This window comes from Phyllobates terribilis, unplaced genomic scaffold, assembly GCF_046119375.1.
Source record: "Phyllobates terribilis strain yellow unplaced genomic scaffold, ASM4611937v1 Scaffold_298__1_contigs__length_2340664, whole genome shotgun sequence".
In the NCBI taxonomy this organism is placed as follows: Eukaryota; Metazoa; Chordata; class Amphibia; order Anura; family Dendrobatidae; genus Phyllobates; species Phyllobates terribilis.
The window spans coordinates 263,868-278,101 of record NW_027363058.1 but is presented as its reverse complement, the minus strand read 5'-3'; the positions used below and the strand labels follow the sequence as shown (position 1 = coordinate 278,101).

The 14,234-nt window shown below is 45.3% G+C and overlaps 10 non-coding genes across 10 annotated transcripts; all 10 read left to right on the top strand.

Annotated features, from left to right (window-relative positions):
• Positions 1–1,682: 1,682 nt before the first annotated feature.
• LOC141220496 (U2 spliceosomal RNA) lies at positions 1,683–1,873 on the top strand. The gene has a single exon (XR_012288703.1). It is a non-coding gene; the product is annotated as a U2 spliceosomal RNA (small nuclear RNA).
• A 1,115-nt stretch (positions 1,874–2,988) lies between these two features.
• Positions 2,989–3,179, top strand: LOC141220495 (U2 spliceosomal RNA). Its single transcript, XR_012288701.1, has one exon. It is a non-coding gene; the product is annotated as a U2 spliceosomal RNA (small nuclear RNA).
• A 1,118-nt stretch (positions 3,180–4,297) lies between these two features.
• LOC141220494 (U2 spliceosomal RNA) lies at positions 4,298–4,488 on the top strand. Its single transcript, XR_012288700.1, has one exon. It is a non-coding gene; the product is annotated as a U2 spliceosomal RNA (small nuclear RNA).
• A 1,118-nt stretch (positions 4,489–5,606) lies between these two features.
• On the top strand, positions 5,607–5,797 carry LOC141220493 (U2 spliceosomal RNA). The gene has a single exon (XR_012288699.1). It is a non-coding gene; the product is annotated as a U2 spliceosomal RNA (small nuclear RNA).
• Positions 5,798–6,912: 1,115 nt separating this feature from the next.
• On the top strand, positions 6,913–7,103 carry LOC141220492 (U2 spliceosomal RNA). The gene has a single exon (XR_012288698.1). It is a non-coding gene; the product is annotated as a U2 spliceosomal RNA (small nuclear RNA).
• A 1,115-nt stretch (positions 7,104–8,218) lies between these two features.
• Positions 8,219–8,409, top strand: LOC141220491 (U2 spliceosomal RNA). Its single transcript, XR_012288697.1, has one exon. It is a non-coding gene; the product is annotated as a U2 spliceosomal RNA (small nuclear RNA).
• A 1,114-nt stretch (positions 8,410–9,523) lies between these two features.
• LOC141220490 (U2 spliceosomal RNA) lies at positions 9,524–9,714 on the top strand. Its single transcript, XR_012288696.1, has one exon. It is a non-coding gene; the product is annotated as a U2 spliceosomal RNA (small nuclear RNA).
• A 1,118-nt stretch (positions 9,715–10,832) lies between these two features.
• LOC141220488 (U2 spliceosomal RNA) lies at positions 10,833–11,023 on the top strand. The gene has a single exon (XR_012288694.1). It is a non-coding gene; the product is annotated as a U2 spliceosomal RNA (small nuclear RNA).
• Positions 11,024–12,141: 1,118 nt separating this feature from the next.
• LOC141220487 (U2 spliceosomal RNA) lies at positions 12,142–12,332 on the top strand. The gene has a single exon (XR_012288693.1). It is a non-coding gene; the product is annotated as a U2 spliceosomal RNA (small nuclear RNA).
• A 1,118-nt stretch (positions 12,333–13,450) lies between these two features.
• Positions 13,451–13,641, top strand: LOC141220486 (U2 spliceosomal RNA). The gene has a single exon (XR_012288692.1). It is a non-coding gene; the product is annotated as a U2 spliceosomal RNA (small nuclear RNA).
• The last annotated feature ends 593 nt before the right edge of the window (positions 13,642–14,234 follow it).

Genomic DNA, 14,234 nt, shown 5'->3' with positions numbered 1-14,234 from the left:
GACCTAGGTGGATTACTGGTGGGGACGGCCAGAGAACGGGACAGAAAGAGAGCTCAGGGCCACGCTCCGGACTTGTTTGGGGGTTGCCTGGATCCAGGACCTGGTGGACGCAGCACGGCTCGGGTGGTCACTAGCAGCTGGAGTGACCAGTACAACATCTGCAGTAAGTAAACACCCTTAACTGCACAACCCGACTCTGTCTTCACTGCCGTCTGCACTACACCACCACAACCCCCATCCTCTGCGCCTGTCCCCTCTGAGGCTATACCCCTCCCGTTGGGGGTTATCCCACCAAGCTGCGCACCCACCATCAGCCTCAGCGGACCCTGCTGCAGCGGCGGCCACAGTGACCGCATCACAACGGGTGGCGTAGTCGACACCAAAGAACTCTTAATAACATCTGTAGGACTGCCACATAACACTGAGCTTGACGCCCTGGGCACGGGGCCGGGTCACAGCCGCTCGGAGACTACAACCCCCCATCTGATCCGGTGCCGGGTATTCCCCTCAAAAAGGAATATGTCCCAGGGGGCGCGTCACAGTATCTCCAGGACCGGTGCACCCCTTCTTTAATGCAGTTTCTAAAATCAGAAAGAATTGAATTCAATGTTTTTTGTTCATTTTGCTTGTTTGTCGGATTTTGGGATGGACTCTTTGGCTTTGCTTTTCTTCTCCTCATTGGATTTTTCATGTTCAAAGTTGCAGAAGCCAGATTACAAGCTCATTTTGGTTCAACTTCAGCAACTGTGCATTGCATTGCCATGTAATGTGATGCAATGCTATCTTTCTAGCTCTCCCTTTTTACTTCCTTTTGGATAAACAGACATATTAGGCAAGCATTTTGGAGCTTTCACCTAAATAACTACAGGTGGTGAGATAAGCTGCACAATATAATTGACCTTTCAGTATATTGTTGCACACACACCATCTATTTAGCAAATGCCCTTGTTATCAACAGCAGCCTTTTAAACTCACCTGAGCTAACAGGTATGTGCGCTGGTTACTCTGCTGCGCTTAAAATTTCTTTTTTGGTTTGCTACAATGCCTTTTCTGAAACGTTGTCTCCTTCTGCTGGAACACTGACTTCTTTCATTTAATGCCTGCAGACTATAAAAGAGAACCCAACCCAAAAAGTTTGGTTGATTAGTCTGTGGCATTCTGTTAAACTGTTGCTTATGGCGGTCTCTGTGAGCTTCTCAGCGACATTCAGCCAGCCAGGTATCCTGCCTGCAGTAGATGGAATGTGGCAATGGAACGCTGGCTGCGCGTGTCATAATAGGCTCTGAGCCTTTATATACCTGTGCACAGCAGCAGCCACCTTCAGTCTGCTGCTGGACAGCCAGCAGCAGCAGCAGCAGGAGAGGTATGTAATCAGGAGCCCTCCTGCTAAGGGTAGACAGCTGCTCGTTCCACCCCACCCCCCGCCTTAATTGGTTCTCCTCCCTTCCAACGGTGTTGAGGCGGGTGGGAACAGCAGGGGGTGAAGGTGCTGTGTTTAAAGAGGTGGAGTTATGCAGATCTAAAACGCGTGGATTGCAGCAGCAGCAAGCCGAAAAGTGCAGGCATGTAAGGGATCTAGAGGTTGACAACATGTCTTCTTAACGGGAGTCCAGGAGCTCATCTCCACAAATGGACTTTTCAGGATCCTTGGGTGGCTCCGTAGTTTGAAACCAATTCTGGTTATCGCTTCTCGGCCTTTTGGCTAAGATCAAGTGTAGTATCTGTTCTTATCAGTTTAATATCTGATACGTCCCCTATCTGGGGACCATATATTAAATGGATTTTTAGAACAGGGAGATGGAAAAAGAGCTTGCTCTGTCCACTCCACGCATTGACCTGGTATTGCAGTATCTCCAGGACCGGTGCACCCCTTCTTTAATGCAGTTTCTAAAATCAGAAAGAATTGAATTCAATGTTTTTTGTTCATTTTGCTTGTTTGTCGGATTTTGGGATGGACTCTTTGGCTTTGCTTTTCTTCTCCTCATTGGATTTTTCATGTTCAAAGTTGCAGAAGCCAGATTACAAGCTCATTTTGGTTCAACTTCAGCAACTGTGCATTGCATTGCCATGTAATGTGATGCAGTGCTATCTTTCTAGCTCTCCCTTTTTACTTCCTTTTGGATAAACAGACATATTAGGCAAGCATTTTGGAGCTTTCACCTAAATAACTACAGGTGGTGAGATAAGCTGCACAATATAATTGACCTTTCAGTATATTGTTGCACACACACCATCTATTTAGCAAATGCCCTTGTTATCAACAGCAGCCTTTTAAACTCCCCTGAGCTAACAGGTATGTGCGCTGGTTACTCTGCTGCGCTTAAAATTTCTTTTTTGGTTTGCTACAATGCCTTTTCTGAAACGTTGTCTCCTTCTGCTGGAACACTGACTTCTTTCATTTAATGCCTGCAGACTATAAAAGAGAACCCAACCCAAAAAGTTTGGTTGATTAGTCTGTGGCATTCTGTTAAACTGTTGCTTATGGCGGTCTCTGTGAGCTTCTCAGCGACATTCAGCCAGCCAGGTATCCTGCCTGCAGTAGATGGAATGTGGCAATGGAACGCTGGCTGCGCGTGTCATAATAGGCTCTGAGCCTTTATATACCTGTGCACAGCAGCAGCCACCTTCAGTCTGCTGCTGGACAGCCAGCAGCAGCAGCAGCAGGAGAGGTATGTAATCAGGAGCCCTCCTGCTAAGGGTAGACAGCTGCTCGTTCCACCCCACCCCCCGCCTTAATTGGTTCTCCTCCCTTCCAACGGTGTTGAGGCGGGTGGGAACAGCAGGGGGTGAAGGTGCTGTGTTTAAAGAGGTGGAGTTATGCAGATCTAAAACGCGTGGATTGCAGCAGCAGCAAGCCGAAAAGTGCAGGCATGTAAGGGATCTAGAGGTTGACAACATGTCTTCTTAACGGGAGTCCAGGAGCTCATCTCCACAAATGGACTTTTCAGGATCCTTGGGTGGCTCCGTAGTTTGAAACCAATTCTGGTTATCGCTTCTCGGCCTTTTGGCTAAGATCAAGTGTAGTATCTGTTCTTATCAGTTTAATATCTGATACGTCCCCTATCTGGGGACCATATATTAAATGGATTTTTAGAACAGGGAGATGGAAAAAGAGCTTGCTCTGTCCACTCCACGCATTGACCTGGTATTGCAGTATCTCCAGGACCGGTGCACCCCTTCTTTAATGCAGTTTCTAAAATCAGAAAGAATTGAATTCAATGTTTTTTGTTCATTTTGCTTGTTTGTCGGATTTTGGGATGGACTCTTTGGCTTTGCTTTTCTTCTCCTCATTGGATTTTTCATGTTCAAAGTTGCAGAAGCCAGATTACAAGCTCATTTTGGTTCAACTTCAGCAACTGTGCATTGCATTGCCATGTAATGTGATGCAATGCTATCTTTCTAGCTCTCCCTTTTTACTTCCTTTTGGATAAACAGACATATTAGGCAAGCATTTTGGAGCTTTCACCTAAATAACTACAGGTGGTGAGATAAGCTGCACAATATAATTGACCTTTCAGTATATTGTTGCACACACACCATCTATTTAGCAAATGCCCTTGTTATCAACAGCAGCCTTTTAAACTCACCTGAGCTAACAGGTATGTGCGCTGGTTACTCTGCTGCGCTTAAAATTTCTTTTTTGGTTTGCTACAATGCCTTTTCTGAAACGTTGTCTCCTTCTGCTGGAACACTGACTTCTTTCATTTAATGCCTGCAGACTATAAAAGAGAACCCAACCCAAAAAGTTTGGTTGATTAGTCTGTGGCATTCTGTTAAACTGTTGCTTATGGCGGTCTCTGTGAGCTTCTCAGCGACATTCAGCCAGCCAGGTATCCTGCCTGCAGTAGATGGAATGTGGCAATGGAACGCTGGCTGCGCGTGTCATAATAGGCTCTGAGCCTTTATATACCTGTGCACAGCAGCAGCCACCTTCAGTCTGCTGCTGGACAGCCAGCAGCAGCAGCAGCAGCAGGAGAGGTATGTAATCAGGAGCCCTCCTGCTAAGGGTAGACAGCTGCTCGTTCCACCCCACCCCCCGCCTTAATTGGTTCTCCTCCCTTCCAACGGTGTTGAGGCGGGTGGGAACAGCAGGGGGTGAAGGTGCTGTGTTTAAAGAGGTGGAGTTATGCAGATCTAAAACGCGTGGATTGCAGCAGCAGCAAGCCGAAAAGTGCAGGCATGTAAGGGATCTAGAGGTTGACAACATGTCTTCTTAACGGGAGTCCAGGAGCTCATCTCCACAAATGGACTTTTCAGGATCCTTGGGTGGCTCCGTAGTTTGAAACCAATTCTGGTTATCGCTTCTCGGCCTTTTGGCTAAGATCAAGTGTAGTATCTGTTCTTATCAGTTTAATATCTGATACGTCCCCTATCTGGGGACCATATATTAAATGGATTTTTAGAACAGGGAGATGGAAAAAGAGCTTGCTCTGTCCACTCCACGCATTGACCTGGTATTGCAGTATCTCCAGGACCGGTGCACCCCTTCTTTAATGCAGTTTCTAAAATCAGAAAGAATTGAATTCAATGTTTTTTGTTCATTTTGCTTGTTTGTCGGATTTTGGGATGGACTCTTTGGCTTTGCTTTTCTTCTCCTCATTGGATTTTTCATGTTCAAAGTTGCAGAAGCCAGATTACAAGCTCATTTTGGTTCAACTTCAGCAACTGTGCATTGCATTGCCATGTAATGTGATGCAATGCTATCTTTCTAGCTCTCCCTTTTTACTTCCTTTTGGATAAACAGACATATTAGGCAAGCATTTTGGAGCTTTCACCTAAATAACTACAGGTGGTGAGATAAGCTGCACAATATAATTGACCTTTCAGTATATTGTTGCACACACACCATCTATTTAGCAAATGCCCTTGTTATCAACAGCAGCCTTTTAAACTCACCTGAGCTAACAGGTATGTGCGCTGGTTACTCTGCTGCGCTTAAAATTTCTTTTTTGGTTTGCTACAATGCCTTTTCTGAAACGTTGTCTCCTTCTGCTGGAACACTGACTTCTTTCATTTAATGCCTGCAGACTATAAAAGAGAACCCAACCCAAAAAGTTTGGTTGATTAGTCTGTGGCATTCTGTTAAACTGTTGCTTATGGCGGTCTCTGTGAGCTTCTCAGCGACATTCAGCCAGCCAGGTATCCTGCCTGCAGTAGATGGAATGTGGCAATGGAACGCTGGCTGCGCGTGTCATAATAGGCTCTGAGCCTTTATATACCTGTGCACAGCAGCAGCCACCTTCAGTCTGCTGCTGGACAGCCAGCAGCAGCAGCAGCAGCAGGAGAGGTATGTAATCAGGAGCCCTCCTGCTAAGGGTAGACAGCTGCTCGTTCCACCCCACCCCCCGCCTTAATTGGTTCTCCTCCCTTCCAACGGTGTTGAGGCGGGTGGGAACAGCAGGGGGTGAAGGTGCTGTGTTTAAAGAGGTGGAGTTATGCAGATCTAAAACGCGTGGATTGCAGCAGCAGCAAGCCGAAAAGTGCAGGCATGTAAGGGATCTAGAGGTTGACAACATGTCTTCTTAACGGGAGTCCAGGAGCTCATCTCCACAAATGGACTTTTCAGGATCCTTGGGTGGCTCCGTAGTTTGAAACCAATTCTGGTTATCGCTTCTCGGCCTTTTGGCTAAGATCAAGTGTAGTATCTGTTCTTATCAGTTTAATATCTGATACGTCCCCTATCTGGGGACCATATATTAAATGGATTTTTAGAACAGGGAGATGGAAAAAGAGCTTGCTCTGTCCACTCCACGCATTGACCTGGTATTGCAGTATCTCCAGGACCGGTGCACCCCTTCTTTAATGCAGTTTCTAAAATCAGAAAGAATTGAATTCAATGTTTTTTGTTCATTTTGCTTGTTTGTCGGATTTTGGGATGGACTCTTTGGCTTTGCTTTTCTTCTCCTCATTGGATTTTTCATGTTCAAAGTTGCAGAAGCCAGATTACAAGCTCATTTTGGTTCAACTTCAGCAACTGTGCATTGCATTGCCATGTAATGTGATGCAATGCTATCTTTCTAGCTCTCCCTTTTTACTTCCTTTTGGATAAACAGACATATTAGGCAAGCATTTTGGAGCTTTCACCTAAATAACTACAGGTGGTGAGATAAGCTGCACAATATAATTGACCTTTCAGTATATTGTTGCACACACACCATCTATTTAGCAAATGCCCTTGTTATCAACAGCAGCCTTTTAAACTCACCTGAGCTAACAGGTATGTGCGCTGGTTACTCTGCTGCGCTTAAAATTTCTTTTTTGGTTTGCTACAATGCCTTTTCTGAAACGTTGTCTCCTTCTGCTGGAACACTGACTTCTTTCATTTAATGCCTGCAGACTATAAAAGAGAACCCAACCCAAAAAGTTTGGTTGATTAGTCTGTGGCATTCTGTTAAACTGTTGCTTATGGCGGTCTCTGTGAGCTTCTCAGCGACATTCAGCCAGCCAGGTATCCTGCCTGCAGTAGATGGAATGTGGCAATGGAACGCTGGCTGCGCGTGTCATAATAGGCTCTGAGCCTTTATATACCTGTGCACAGCAGCAGCCACCTTCAGTCTGCTGCTGGACAGCCAGCAGCAGCAGCAGCAGGAGAGGTATGTAATCAGGAGCCCTCCTGCTAAGGGTAGACAGCTGCTCGTTCCACCCCACCCCCCGCCTTAATTGGTTCTCCTCCCTTCCAACGGTGTTGAGGCGGGTGGGAACAGCAGGGGGTGAAGGTGCTGTGTTTAAAGAGGTGGAGTTATGCAGATCTAAAACGCGTGGATTGCAGCAGCAGCAAGCCGAAAAGTGCAGGCATGTAAGGGATCTAGAGGTTGACAACATGTCTTCTTAACGGGAGTCCAGGAGCTCATCTCCACAAATGGACTTTTCAGGATCCTTGGGTGGCTCCGTAGTTTGAAACCAATTCTGGTTATCGCTTCTCGGCCTTTTGGCTAAGATCAAGTGTAGTATCTGTTCTTATCAGTTTAATATCTGATACGTCCCCTATCTGGGGACCATATATTAAATGGATTTTTAGAACAGGGAGATGGAAAAAGAGCTTGCTCTGTCCACTCCACGCATTGACCTGGTATTGCAGTATCTCCAGGACCGGTGCACCCCTTCTTTAATGCAGTTTCTAAAATCAGAAAGAATTGAATTCAATGTTTTTTGTTCATTTTGCTTGTTTGTCGGATTTTGGGATGGACTCTTTGGCTTTGCTTTTCTTCTCCTCATTGGATTTTTCATGTTCAAAGTTGCAGAAGCCAGATTACAAGCTCATTTTGGTTCAACTTCAGCAACTGTGCATTGCATTGCCATGTAATGTGATGCAATGCTATCTTTCTAGCTCTCCCTTTTTACTTCCTTTTGGATAAACAGACATATTAGGCAAGCATTTTGGAGCTTTCACCTAAATAACTACAGGTGGTGAGATAAGCTGCACAATATAATTGACCTTTCAGTATATTGTTGCACACACACCATCTATTTAGCAAATGCCCTTGTTATCAACAGCAGCCTTTTAAACTCACCTGAGCTAACAGGTATGTGCGCTGGTTACTCTGCTGCGCTTAAAATTTCTTTTTTGGTTTGCTACAATGCCTTTTCTGAAACGTTGTCTCCTTCTGCTGGAACACTGACTTCTTTCATTTAATGCCTGCAGACTATAAAAGAGAACCCAACCCAAAAAGTTTGGTTGATTAGTCTGTGGCATTCTGTTAAACTGTTGCTTATGGCGGTCTCTGTGAGCTTCTCAGCGACATTCAGCCAGCCAGGTATCCTGCCTGCAGTAGATGGAATGTGGCAATGGAACGCTGGCTGCGCGTGTCATAATAGGCTCTGAGCCTTTATATACCTGTGCACAGCAGCAGCCACCTTCAGTCTGCTGCTGGACAGCCAGCAGCAGCAGCAGCAGGAGAGGTATGTAATCAGGAGCCCTCCTGCTAAGGGTAGACAGCTGCTCGTTCCACCCCACCCCCCGCCTTAATTGGTTCTCCTCCCTTCCAACGGTGTTGAGGCGGGTGGGAACAGCAGGGGGTGAAGGTGCTGTGTTTAAAGAGGTGGAGTTATGCAGATCTAAAACGCGTGGATTGCAGCAGCAGCAAGCCGAAAAGTGCAGGCATGTAAGGGATCTAGAGGTTGACAACATGTCTTCTTAACGGGAGTCCAGGAGCTCATCTCCACAAATGGACTTTTCAGGATCCTTGGGTGGCTCCGTAGTTTGAAACCAATTCTGGTTATCGCTTCTCGGCCTTTTGGCTAAGATCAAGTGTAGTATCTGTTCTTATCAGTTTAATATCTGATACGTCCCCTATCTGGGGACCATATATTAAATGGATTTTTAGAACAGGGAGATGGAAAAAGAGCTTGCTCTGTCCACTCCACGCATTGACCTGGTATTGCAGTATCTCCAGGACCGGTGCACCCCTTCTTTAATGCAGTTTCTAAAATCAGAAAGAATTGAATTCAATGTTTTTTGTTCATTTTGCTTGTTTGTCGGATTTTGGGATGGACTCTTTGGCTTTGCTTTTCTTCTCCTCATTGGATTTTTCATGTTCAAAGTTGCAGAAGCCAGATTACAAGCTCATTTTGGTTCAACTTCAGCAACTGTGCATTGCATTGCCATGTAATGTGATGCAGTGCTATCTTTCTAGCTCTCCCTTTTTACTTCCTTTTGGATAAACAGACATATTAGGCAAGCATTTTGGAGCTTTCACCTAAATAACTACAGGTGGTGAGATAAGCTGCACAATATAATTGACCTTTCAGTATATTGTTGCACACACACCATCTATTTAGCAAATGCCCTTGTTATCAACAGCAGCCTTTTAAACTCCCCTGAGCTAACAGGTATGTGCGCTGGTTACTCTGCTGCGCTTAAAATTTCTTTTTTGGTTTGCTACAATGCCTTTTCTGAAACGTTGTCTCCTTCTGCTGGAACACTGACTTCTTTCATTTAATGCCTGCAGACTATAAAAGAGAACCCAACCCAAAAAGTTTGGTTGATTAGTCTGTGGCATTCTGTTAAACTGTTGCTTATGGCGGTCTCTGTGAGCTTCTCAGCGACATTCAGCCAGCCAGGTATCCTGCCTGCAGTAGATGGAATGTGGCAATGGAACGCTGGCTGCGCGTGTCATAATAGGCTCTGAGCCTTTATATACCTGTGCACAGCAGCAGCCACCTTCAGTCTGCTGCTGGACAGCCAGCAGCAGCAGCAGCAGGAGAGGTATGTAATCAGGAGCCCTCCTGCTAAGGGTAGACAGCTGCTCGTTCCACCCCCCCCCCGCCTTAATTGGTTCTCCTCCCTTCCAACGGTGTTGAGGCGGGTGGGAACAGCAGGGGGTGAAGGTGCTGTGTTTAAAGAGGTGGAGTTATGCAGATCTAAAACGCGTGGATTGCAGCAGCAGCAAGCCGAAAAGTGCAGGCATGTAAGGGATCTAGAGGTTGACAACATGTCTTCTTAACGGGAGTCCAGGAGCTCATCTCCACAAATGGACTTTTCAGGATCCTTGGGTGGCTCCGTAGTTTGAAACCAATTCTGGTTATCGCTTCTCGGCCTTTTGGCTAAGATCAAGTGTAGTATCTGTTCTTATCAGTTTAATATCTGATACGTCCCCTATCTGGGGACCATATATTAAATGGATTTTTAGAACAGGGAGATGGAAAAAGAGCTTGCTCTGTCCACTCCACGCATTGACCTGGTATTGCAGTATCTCCAGGACCGGTGCACCCCTTCTTTAATGCAGTTTCTAAAATCAGAAAGAATTGAATTCAATGTTTTTTGTTCATTTTGCTTGTTTGTCGGATTTTGGGATGGACTCTTTGGCTTTGCTTTTCTTCTCCTCATTGGATTTTTCATGTTCAAAGTTGCAGAAGCCAGATTACAAGCTCATTTTGGTTCAACTTCAGCAACTGTGCATTGCATTGCCATGTAATGTGATGCAATGCTATCTTTCTAGCTCTCCCTTTTTACTTCCTTTTGGATAAACAGACATATTAGGCAAGCATTTTGGAGCTTTCACCTAAATAACTACAGGTGGTGAGATAAGCTGCACAATATAATTGACCTTTCAGTATATTGTTGCACACACACCATCTATTTAGCAAATGCCCTTGTTATCAACAGCAGCCTTTTAAACTCACCTGAGCTAACAGGTATGTGCGCTGGTTACTCTGCTGCGCTTAAAATTTCTTTTTTGGTTTGCTACAATGCCTTTTCTGAAACGTTGTCTCCTTCTGCTGGAACACTGACTTCTTTCATTTAATGCCTGCAGACTATAAAAGAGAACCCAACCCAAAAAGTTTGGTTGATTAGTCTGTGGCATTCTGTTAAACTGTTGCTTATGGCGGTCTCTGTGAGCTTCTCAGCGACATTCAGCCAGCCAGGTATCCTGCCTGCAGTAGATGGAATGTGGCAATGGAACGCTGGCTGCGCGTGTCATAATAGGCTCTGAGCCTTTATATACCTGTGCACAGCAGCAGCCACCTTCAGTCTGCTGCTGGACAGCCAGCAGCAGCAGCAGCAGCAGGAGAGGTATGTAATCAGGAGCCCTCCTGCTAAGGGTAGACAGCTGCTCGTTCCACCCCACCCCCCGCCTTAATTGGTTCTCCTCCCTTCCAACGGTGTTGAGGCGGGTGGGAACAGCAGGGGGTGAAGGTGCTGTGTTTAAAGAGGTGGAGTTATGCAGATCTAAAACGCGTGGATTGCAGCAGCAGCAAGCCGAAAAGTGCAGGCATGTAAGGGATCTAGAGGTTGACAACATGTCTTCTTAACGGGAGTCCAGGAGCTCATCTCCACAAATGGACTTTTCAGGATCCTTGGGTGGCTCCGTAGTTTGAAACCAATTCTGGTTATCGCTTCTCGGCCTTTTGGCTAAGATCAAGTGTAGTATCTGTTCTTATCAGTTTAATATCTGATACGTCCCCTATCTGGGGACCATATATTAAATGGATTTTTAGAACAGGGAGATGGAAAAAGAGCTTGCTCTGTCCACTCCACGCATTGACCTGGTATTGCAGTATCTCCAGGACCGGTGCACCCCTTCTTTAATGCAGTTTCTAAAATCAGAAAGAATTGAATTCAATGTTTTTTGTTCATTTTGCTTGTTTGTCGGATTTTGGGATGGACTCTTTGGCTTTGCTTTTCTTCTCCTCATTGGATTTTTCATGTTCAAAGTTGCAGAAGCCAGATTACAAGCTCATTTTGGTTCAACTTCAGCAACTGTGCATTGCATTGCCATGTAATGTGATGCAATGCTATCTTTCTAGCTCTCCCTTTTTACTTCCTTTTGGATAAACAGACATATTAGGCAAGCATTTTGGAGCTTTCACCTAAATAACTACAGGTGGTGAGATAAGCTGCACAATATAATTGACCTTTCAGTATATTGTTGCACACACACCATCTATTTAGCAAATGCCCTTGTTATCAACAGCAGCCTTTTAAACTCACCTGAGCTAACAGGTATGTGCGCTGGTTACTCTGCTGCGCTTAAAATTTCTTTTTTGGTTTGCTACAATGCCTTTTCTGAAACGTTGTCTCCTTCTGCTGGAACACTGACTTCTTTCATTTAATGCCTGCAGACTATAAAAGAGAACCCAACCCAAAAAGTTTGGTTGATTAGTCTGTGGCATTCTGTTAAACTGTTGCTTATGGCGGTCTCTGTGAGCTTCTCAGCGACATTCAGCCAGCCAGGTATCCTGCCTGCAGTAGATGGAATGTGGCAATGGAACGCTGGCTGCGCGTGTCATAATAGGCTCTGAGCCTTTATATACCTGTGCACAGCAGCAGCCACCTTCAGTCTGCTGCTGGACAGCCAGCAGCAGCAGCAGCAGCAGGAGAGGTATGTAATCAGGAGCCCTCCTGCTAAGGGTAGACAGCTGCTCGTTCCACCCCACCCCCCGCCTTAATTGGTTCTCCTCCCTTCCAACGGTGTTGAGGCGGGTGGGAACAGCAGGGGGTGAAGGTGCTGTGTTTAAAGAGGTGGAGTTATGCAGATCTAAAACGCGTGGATTGCAGCAGCAGCAAGCCGAAAAGTGCAGGCATGTAAGGGATCTAGAGGTTGACAACATGTCTTCTTAACGGGAGTCCAGGAGCTCATCTCCACAAATGGACTTTTCAGGATCCTTGGGTGGCTCCGTAGTTTGAAACCAATTCTGGTTATCGCTTCTCGGCCTTTTGGCTAAGATCAAGTGTAGTATCTGTTCTTATCAGTTTAATATCTGATACGTCCCCTATCTGGGGACCATATATTAAATGGATTTTTAGAACAGGGAGATGGAAAAAGAGCTTGCTCTGTCCACTCCACGCATTGACCTGGTATTGCAGTATCTCCAGGACCGGTGCACCCCTTCTTTAATGCAGTTTCTAAAATCAGAAAGAATTGAATTCAATGTTTTTTGTTCATTTTGCTTGTTTGTCGGATTTTGGGATGGACTCTTTGGCTTTGCTTTTCTTCTCCTCATTGGATTTTTCATGTTCAAAGTTGCAGAAGCCAGATTACAAGCTCATTTTGGTTCAACTTCAGCAACTGTGCATTGCATTGCCATGTAATGTGATGCAATGCTATCTTTCTAGCTCTCCCTTTTTACTTCCTTTTGGATAAACAGACATATTAGGCAAGCATTTTGGAGCTTTCACCTAAATAACTACAGGTGGTGAGATAAGCTGCACAATATAATTGACCTTTCAGTATATTGTTGCACACACACCATCTATTTAGCAAATGCCCTTGTTATCAACAGCAGCCTTTTAAACTCACCTGAGCTAACAGGTATGTGCGCTGGTTACTCTGCTGCGCTTAAAATTTCTTTTTTGGTTTGCTACAATGCCTTTTCTGAAACGTTGTCTCCTTCTGCTGGAACACTGACTTCTTTCATTTAATGCCTGCAGACTATAAAAGAGAACCCAACCCAAAAAGTTTGGTTGATTAGTCTGTGGCATTCTGTTAAACTGTTGCTTATGGCGGTCTCTGTGAGCTTCTCAGCGACATTCAGCCAGCCAGGTATCCTGCCTGCAGTAGATGGAATGTGGCAATGGAACGCTGGCTGCGCGTGTCATAATAGGCTCTGAGCCTTTATATACCTGTGCACAGCAGCAGCCACCTTCAGTCTGCTGCTGGACAGCCAGCAGCAGCAGCAGCAGCAGGAGAGGTATGTAATCAGGAGCCCTCCTGCTAAGGGTAGACAGCTGCTCGTTCCACCCCACCCCCCGCCTTAATTGGTTCTCCTCCCTTCCAACGGTGTTGAGGCGGGTGGGAACAGCAGGGGGTGAAGGTGCTGTGTTTAAAGAGGTGGAGTTATGCAGATCTAAAACGCGTGGATTGCAGCAGCAGCAAGCCGAAAAGTGCAGGCATGTAAGGGATCTAGAGGTTGACAACATGTCTTCTTAACGGGAGTCCAGGAGCTCATCTCCACAAATGGACTTTTCAGGATCCTTGGGTGGCTCCGTAGTTTGAAACCAATTCTGGTTATCGCTTCTCGGCCTTTTGGCTAAGATCAAGTGTAGTATCTGTTCTTATCAGTTTAATATCTGATACGTCCCCTATCTGGGGACCATATATTAAATGGATTTTTAGAACAGGGAGATGGAAAAAGAGCTTGCTCTGTCCACTCCACGCATTGACCTGGTATTGCAGTATCTCCAGGACCGGTGCACCCCTTCTTTAATGCAGTTTCTAAAATCAGAAAGAATTGAATTCAATGTTTTTTGTTCATTTTGCTTGTTTGTCGGATTTTGGGATGGACTCTTTGGCTTTGCTTTTCTTCTCCTCATTGGATTTTTCATGTTCAAAGTTGCAGAAGCCAGATTACAAGCTCATTTTGGTTCAACTTCAGCAACTGTGCATTGCATTGCCATGTAATGTGATGCAATGCTATCTTTCTAGCTCTCCCTTTTTACTTCCTTTTGGATAAACAGACATATTAGGCAAGCATTTTGGAGCTTTCACCTAAATAACTACAGGTGGTGAGATAAGCTGCACAATATAATTGACCTTTCAGTATATTGTTGCACACACACCATCTATTTAGCAAATGCCCTTGTTATCAACAGCAGCCTTTTAAACTCACCTGAGCTAACAGGTATGTGCGCTGGTTACTCTGCTGCGCTTAAAATTTCTTTTTTGGTTTGCTACAATGCCTTTTCTGAAACGTTGTCTCCTTCTGCTGGAACACTGACTTCTTTCATTTAATGCCTGCAGACTATAAAAGAGAACCCAACCCAAAAAGTTTGGTTGATTAGTCTGTGGCATTCT